Raw genomic sequence first — 8849 nt, 5'->3', positions numbered from 1 at the left:
ATAACACTATTGGCTTGAAATTTGAATTTTCAAAGTATTTTACTGCTGAGTGCTCTATAAAGGGTTAACATCAACCCCAACAAGTGTGAGGTGTCTAAATTAAAGGCTGCAGTTTAAAAGGAGCAATCCATTTATTAAAACCAAAGCAAAACCAATATATGCAAAAGATCCACAAATATCTATAAAAAAAATCTTTATTAATTAACCATTTAAATGCAAATTGGCTGCCAGACATTAACAGATTAAGGTATACAGGTTACATTTTAAATTAAGATCCTTAAAAACTTATAAATGTGTCCCTGGTCACATGTGGTCACTTACCGGTAGTTTTTTTTGACTGGTTCCATACTGGTTCCATTCCTAATGCACAGCCCTCAGGTAAGCTGGGATGATTCCAGTTGTTAAAAAGCTCGTCTGCAAGAAGTCTAAAATTTTGGGAGCTTTGGACCACAAAAGTATAAAGGTGTAGCATGTTTGTTATTATCAACTCCTAATGTAGTGTGTCTTCTTGACGGTTCGATAAGTTATGCTTTGAACTGTATTATGTTTGTTTAATGTTGGATCAAGAAAATGGAAAAGACTGATAAACCAATGAGAATGACTGCTTTTTCTGTTCAGTTGTATAACGTACACATACTAGCCCTTTTATTTGGTGCGGATATTCAGTTAAATTAACACAGAATGGAGTGAATATTTAAATTACAGAAAATGGAAAGAAATTAGTGGCTAATAAATTAGTCTAGATTTCTGCTACTTTATACACCTTAATTTTTGCACCCCTTGTTGAATGTGTGCTGCAAATAATTTAGGCACATCTAAAGGAAATGGGATTAAACCCTGTAAAAAAGCAAGATAATATCATCTCTTAATATATAGCCAAAGTTATGTGGGTTCTAAATAAGTATCTTTTAAGGCGAAGCTAGGCTCTGCACATTCTTGGTGAACAGTAAGTCATTTAAACTGCAACACAGACAGTGAAATATTAACATGCAGCAATTTTAAAATATTTCTATGCAATGCTTCAATGCATGAAAGTTTTCATCACAATATTTTGAAACCACATCGTTATGTTGACTAATCATTGCAGCCCTACTCATGTTCTTAAAAGGCAAGACCTAAAAACATAAATGACTGACTAAGCACAACCAACGCCCCCCCCCCAAATACAGAACTGTGTAAGTACAACACCTCGACTTCATTTAATTACACTTTAAGGCTTGCCACGATCAAAATGGCAGAAATAAAATTGACTCACAATTAGGTGGACAATCTGAAAGCATAAGCTCATAACTGAATTAGAGGCTCTGCTTACAAAAAAAGAATATCAACATGCAAGAAGTGAACAAAAAGCAAGTATGTTTAAAAAAAAAAAGTTTATTTCAGTGGGATTTGGGTGATTTGGCCATTTAAAAAAAATTTAAAATATGCATTCTTAAAGACATCTCTCTATACTATTCACAAATATTTCGGCCTCTTGGATTAAAAGGAGAAAATAGAAACATTTTTGATATGTACATGATTTTAAATATTATTACTGCATTGTGATTAATGTTTGTGTGTTTATTATTGGCAGACAATGAGATGTTGGTGATCAAAGAGGAGTTTCCTCATGAATGCAGATCCATTTTGGACCAGCAGCACCCAGTGCCCCCCCACATAAAGGAGGAAGAGGAGGAACTGTGCATTGATCAGGAGGTTGAGCAGCTTATTGTTAAAATTGAGGAAGAGGAAAAACCTCAGTTTTCAGAACGGATCAAATTTGAAGACTGCAGAGAGACAGATGATCCAACGAGGAGTTCAGCCGAACAGATGGAAACACAACCTAATGGACAAGACTCGGATAGGAACTCTGATTCATTGTGCCCTCTCCAAAAAAGTAAAATAACTGTTCACAAAAGGGGTAAAAGAACTAAACTGTCTTCCAAACTCACCGCTCCGATAAGACTGTACTCAGGGGAAAGGCCGTTTGGTTGCAATGTGTGTGGAAAAAGATTCAAAACAAAGACTCATGTGAAATTACACATGATGATTCACACTGGAATAAGAGAACATAGCTGTGATCTTTGTGGGAAAGGATTTAAAGAAAAGCATTGCCTTCAGATACATATGAGACTCCACACTGGAGAGAGACCATTTGCATGTGATGATTGTGGTAGAAGGTTCCATGCAAAGACTAATCTTAAAACTCACTTGAAGGTCCATTCACAGGAAAAACCTTTTTCCTGTGATGTTTGTAGTACAAGATTTAAAAGAAAGGAGACACTAAAGAAACATACAATGATCCACACTGCAGAAAAAACTTTTATTTGTAACATTTGTGGGAGAGGATTTTCCCTACTGAAAGGTCTAAAGACCCACATGTGTGTTCACACCGGGGAGAAACCATTTGTCTGTAGCGTTTGCAGCAAAGGTTTTGCGTTACAAGAAAATCTAAAGCGACATATGTGCTCTCACACTGGAGAGAAACCCTTTATTTGTAGCGTTTGCAGTAAAGGGTTTTCATTACGACAAAATCTAAAGATTCACATGCATGTTCACTCAGGAGAGAAACCATTCATTTGCAGTTTTTGTAGTAAAGGATTTTACCGACATGGAGATCTAAAGAGACACATGAGCGTCCATACGGGAGAGAAGGCATTTATTTGCAGTGTTTGCAGCAAAGGATTTTCCCAACAGATTCATTTAAAAAATCACATGCGCGTTCACACAGGAGAGACACCGTTTGTCTGTGGTATTTGTAGTAAGGGATTCTCACTACAAGAGAATCTAAAGAGACACATGCATGTTCACACAGGAGAGAGACAGTTCATCTGTGATATCTGCAGTAAAGGGTTCTCACAACAAGGGACCTTAAAGAGACACATGAGTGTTCACACTGGAGAAAAACAGTTTGTTTGCAATGTTTGTGGAAAAGGTTTTTCGAAGCTAAATTATATGAGAAGCCACATGGAGGTACACACCGCGCCATTTAGCTGTGCTGACTGTGGTAAACGTTTTGTGAACGAACTCCTCTTAGAGCGACATATGAAAGTCCACACACTAGAGAGGCCGTTCGGTTGTGATGTCTGCAAAAGCAGATTTAATCAAAAGTGTCAACTTCAAAATCACATGAGAGTCCATTCAGGAGAGAAACCGTTTGTTTGCCCTGTGTGCAGTAAAGGATTTTCACAGCATGGTAATCTAAAGAGACACATGAGTGTTCACGAGGGCTGCAAATAACGACTATTATGATTATCTTAACATTTAAGAGTTCCAATTAGTCAAAAACTTGTATAATTTGATAGGTAATATTTGCGTACCTCTTTAAGCCCCTATTTCATCAATGAAATTTCCACTTTCTTTCCTCTTGGATTGCATACTAACAGTCGAAATGTTAGTAAATGCATCATTGCTTTAAATGCATCAGGCTTTAGATTTTCCTAGTTTTGAGGAGTGACGAGGAAGTCAATACAACACGATTGCAGCTATTTTACTCCACTAAACCACATACATGTACAGAATATAACATTCCGCTTACATGTATGAGATTTGGGGAAAAGGGCATGCCAGTTTCAAAAGTGGCTGCGATAAGAAGAGACGGAGCAGACTGAACTTCGTAAGGAAGCTTAGGTCCTTCATTGTTCATATCTAAATGACAAAAATTCACTCTCCTTTATTACAAATTGCCTGATATCAGATTAGACTTTTGAGTTGTTTTTTTCCTCCACTGATTAAGATTCAAACTTGCAAATGTTTGAACAAAATCAAGTCTTTACAATATTTCTTTGACACCGGATAAGGGAGTGCTTGTTCATTGTGTTTAGACTGACAAATGAATTCAGACACAGGTACAGTATACCAGGTCACCTCTGCAGGTGATCAGAGGAAAACCACACTTAAGCTGTAGGTTGGACATCTTTGAGATTGTTTTCAGTTAAAATTGTTATAACATAAAGTCTTAACACGCTTGAAATCCCAATTAGTTTCATAAGTAAACTACCTATATAACACCAGTTAGGCTTCATCATATGTCCAGTGATGTTCCAGATACTTGCACTAAATGTTTACTCTTAAAGTAAAAGTCCCATTAGAAAAAACTGTGTTCTGTGTTCTAGGAATATATCCAATAGAATTTAAACAATTGCGGAAGACAACTACATTGATAGACTACGGACTTCTTGAAGCCAGAAGAGCTGTTGCACTATGCTGGAGGAGCATGGAAGCCCCCTCCATGGGACTCTGGAGGAAAGAAGTTGCAAGCTCAATCAGACTGGAAAAACTAACATACATTCCCCCAATGAGTTTGTCGTTATTGTGTCATTATTTTGGGATGATTGATGAGCTACAATCACAAGAGATACTGAAAAATTGGTCAGTTTTAGTTTGGTTTGAAGATGTGAAATTCAGTTATTTTTTTATTAGTAATCAACATCATATCAGAGGAAGTTCTTATATGATTTCAATTACTTTTGAAATAATACTTTAAATAATTAAATTGTGTGATTTATAATGCATAATTGATGCATAAATGTTAGATTTTTTTGCAGCTAATATGGCAGTTCTGTCAATTTCAAGTATATGATTTAGAAATAAGGGGCTGTGCTTTAAAACCCCATATAATTTTTTCCCATCATTTCAACAAAACTGGACCTTAACTCGAACTTAAACAAAGGGAAGCATGACTCCAAATTGTTTCATTTAAACTTTTTTTTTTTAATTAACCATAAAGGATCCATTCAATAACTTGTCTTGCTGTTATTCACACAAGACCTTTTTCTGAAAAATCAGCTGTTGTAATCAGTTTTCTATTTCATGGACTGATATTTTTGAAAGCTGACTCTGTACCATATTAGATTCTATATGTTTATTATTTATATTATTTATTCATGTGTTTACTTATATGCTTTTATTGCCTGAATGCTTTGTGACTGAAATACCTGAATTGTCCCACTGTGAAACAATAAAATATATTTTTATTCAATTTTTCTTGTAAAAGTATATGCTTAACCATCTAAATGATTGGAATTGGGTGTTTATATTACCTCCAGGGCCACAGGTGTAAAAAAAATAAAAAATAAAATCAAGTACTTAGGCCTGCAGACAGTTTTACAAATAAATGGGTTTGGCGGTTGCCAGGAGAATGGTATTTGACTGACTGCATTCTGTAACTTTTAGTGGAGGGGGATTATGGTGTGGGGTTCGTTTTCCAAGAGGTGGACTTAGTCCCTTAGTTCCAGTGAAAGGAACTAAATGCTTCATTATACCAAGACATTTAGGAAAGTTCCATGCTTCTTAATTTGGAACGGTTAGATTTAGCTGGAGACCAGAAGCATCAGAAAATAAACTAATGCATTGGAGTACTAAAAGAATCTGTTGTTCATTTGACAAAAAAAGGGTTGCATTGTCAACCAATTGTTTATTATCTTCCAGTCCAATATATCAATACCAATTATACAACTGTTTTTAATTAAGACTGATAGCAACTTTGTAAACAATTTGAATAATAAAGGTGGACTTCCACATCCCTGGCAAAAACCTCTGTTAATGTGAAACCTATTACATGTACCACTGTTTCCATCATGATAAAGAATTTCAATTAGATTCCTGAATCTTTATCCAAATCCAAAATAAGTTAGAGTTTTAAACATAAAAGATGTTTAACAGAATAGAATGCATTGTGAATTCTGATTTTTATATCAGAATTCTGACTTTAATATCAGAATTCTGATTTTAATCTCAGGATTCTGACCTTAATATCATTTTTAGATCATAATCTTAAAGGGTATCATGAAGGAAGAGATGTGGGAGCACTCAGCTTCACTGACAAAGATGTGGGTTGTTTGGGAGGACCAGTTAAACATTGGTGGAAAACGACGAATTAGACGACTTTTTACGTGCCCGAGGGGTCCCCGGTGATGCTATTTCATTAATGGAAGAGCAGAAGGTGATTAAAAACAAGAGAGCTAGTTTAGTCTCTAGACAAGGCTACGGTTTGATGCTAACATGTTTGTTAGCTATCAGAATTCAGTCAGAATTCTGAGAAAAAAGTCAGAATTCTGAGATTAAAGACAGAATTCTCAAAATAAAGTCAGAATTCTGAGAAAAAAAGTCAGAGTTTTGAGGTTAAAGTAATAATTTTTTCCTTTTATTATGGAATATGGAACACTTTTTCCCATATTAAACTGAAAAATATTTTTTTAAATCAGTTACCTTTTTTTATTTTGGAATAGTGGCCCTAATCCTCTTCCGTATATGGAGGTAATGCAATCATTCAAATCAGTTTTCCGGGATTATGTGTGATAAACACACAGTGGGTATGAACTTACATTTTTGTGAGTCAAAACTATATGCAAAGTGTAACAAAAACAAATACCAAGTAATAAATATATATTTATTCATTCAAATCCATTTAATCTTATTTTGAAGTCCTAACGGTCTAAAGAGGAAGTGTGTTTTCTAATTCTAACTTTACTTGCTGTTCATTGGTTAAAATAAGAAGAAGACCGGACATAGCAATGTGAGCTTGTCTGGCTAAGTCCTTATATATAAAAAAACGTCTCAAAAGTTGTCGTAAAGACGGTTTAAATAATGTCTCAGACTCCCTCCTTGACGGTTTCATTTAAGATATCAGTTCCACACCTTCGTTTAAAGCCATTGTGGTTATTTTTAGCGGAAGTATCCAGTACAGAGTGTTTATTAGCAAAGAGGCTAAACTGGTAGCCTCCATGGAGCTAACAGCATCGTCTGTTGACACTATTTCTAAACTAAGGAAACCAGAGACCTATGATTAAGGTATCACACTCCACACCATCCATTTTCTGTTAGTACACTTTATTTGCTCATTTGTTGATTTGGTTCTGGTTTTATTTTCAGGATATGTCTAAAACCTTGACCTGCTACAACATGTGAAGGTTATAAATAAGGAGCGAATATGTCTGAGATGTTGAAGGTTGAGGCAGATGACCCTGGAGAGCTCAGTTTGGAGGCACCCATGTCTGCAACATCCACAGAACCAGAGGATGAACCAGACAGCAAAGATCTTAGTAAGTAGCTGTTTGGATCAGAGCAACTAAAAGTGGGCTGGCAGTCTGATCTAAGAGCCCATCAGTGATAGATATATTACAGTGAAATAGAATAACAAAAAATAAAAAACTTGTATAAACCTGATTCTCATTAGTATAGATTTACACTATATGGCTATAGTCATATAGCACTGGGAATAGCACTTGGGAATAGTTATCACAAAAGATAAAATAGTTTCTGATAACATTAACATTTGAAACAACTTACATATATTGGTTTGATAATATAACTGAATATAAACGTGACCTTTTTTTCATAGGGGTACACATGACATTGGTTGTACACTTTTTCTGCAAAAAAACAAAAAAAAAACCTCACATCGGAAATTTTCGTGTTTTTATTTTCTGTAGTTCATCAGGTGTTTGTGATCAAAGAAGAGGCTTCCCACGACTGGAACCCCAGCTTTGACCAGCAGGACCCAGAACCCCCCTGCATAAAGGATGAAAGGCCGAAACTATGGATTCATAAGGGCAAAGAGGAGCTTACTGTGAAGACCGAAGATGAAGAAAAACCTCAGTTGTTGGAACTTAATGAAATCAAAACTAATGATGAAAGGAATACAGACCCTGTAGGAGAAGACTGGAAAGGACCAGAGTTAGGCAGAGAAGTGGAACTAATGGGTTCCTCACAACAGAGTACAGTGATGGTAAACAAAAGAGCTAAACGATCAAAACTGTGTCTCAAACGTGCCTCACAAATAAGTGTCCACACAGGAGAGAAACCATTTGGCTGCAATATTTGTGGCAAAAGATTTAGACATAAGACTTATATAAAACTACACATGATGATTCATACTGGACTAAGAGAACATAGCTGTGGTTTTTGTGGTAAAGGCTTTAAAGAAAAACGTTGTCTGCAGACACATATAAGACTCCACACCGGAGAGAAACCATTCGCCTGTGATGATTGTGGTAGAAGGTTTCATGCAAAGACAAGTCTTAGAAGTCACCTTGAGGTCCATTCGGGAGAAAACCCATTTTCTTGTGAGGTTTGTGGAACGAGATTTAAAAGGAATGGAAATCTTAAAAAGCACATGAGAATCCACACTGCAGACAGGCCTTTTGTTTGCAGTGTTTGCAGTAAAGGATTTTCACAGCAAATTCATCTTAAGAGCCACATGAGTGTTCACACGGGAGAGAAACCATTCACCTGTAGGGTCTGCCGTAAAGAATTTTCACGGCAGGGTAATCTAAAGAGGCACATGTGTGTTCACACTGGAGAGAAACAGTTTGTTTGTGGTGTTTGCAGTAAAGGGTTTTCAAAACAAAATTATCTCAACAATCACATGGAGGTTCACACTGCACCATTCAGCTGTGGTGAATGCGGTAAATGTTTCGTCCGGGAAATAAAGTTAAAGCAGCATATGAGACTCCACACAGAGGAGCGGCCATTCGGCTGTGATGTCTGTAAAATCAGGTTTAACAAAAAATATAATCTTAAAAGTCACATGAGACTCCATTTAGGAGAGAAACCTTATGTCTGTAGAGTTTGCAATAAAGCATTTTCACGACATGGAGATCTCAAGAAACATATGTGTGTTCATAGTGTTATAGCTAAAGAGTGATTGTCAAGCATCTGAGTGTTTAGCAGAGGAATGGTAAATGGCCTGTACTTATATAGCACTTTTTCAAGTCAGGAGACTTGACACTTAGACTATACTCAGTCATTCACCCTACATTCCGTCGTTCACCCATTCACACACCCCGATGGTGGCAAGCATTTACATTTGGGCCACAGCTGCCCTGGCCTTCTCACTGACAGAAGCGAGACTGCCAGACACTGGCACC

At 36.4% G+C, this 8849-nt stretch overlaps 1 pseudogene; it reads left to right on the top strand.

The window, feature by feature from the left end:
- The window catches only part of LOC107089520, a 4736-nt pseudogene extending 1920 nt beyond the window's left edge, over positions 1–2816 (top strand).
- The last annotated feature ends 6033 nt before the right edge of the window (positions 2817–8849 follow it).

This window comes from Cyprinodon variegatus, unplaced genomic scaffold (assembly GCF_000732505.1).
Source record: "Cyprinodon variegatus isolate N-32 unplaced genomic scaffold, C_variegatus-1.0 Scaffold256, whole genome shotgun sequence".
NCBI lineage: Eukaryota > Metazoa > Chordata > Actinopteri > Cyprinodontiformes > Cyprinodontidae > Cyprinodon > Cyprinodon variegatus.
This window is presented reverse-complemented; position numbering and strand designations above follow the sequence as displayed.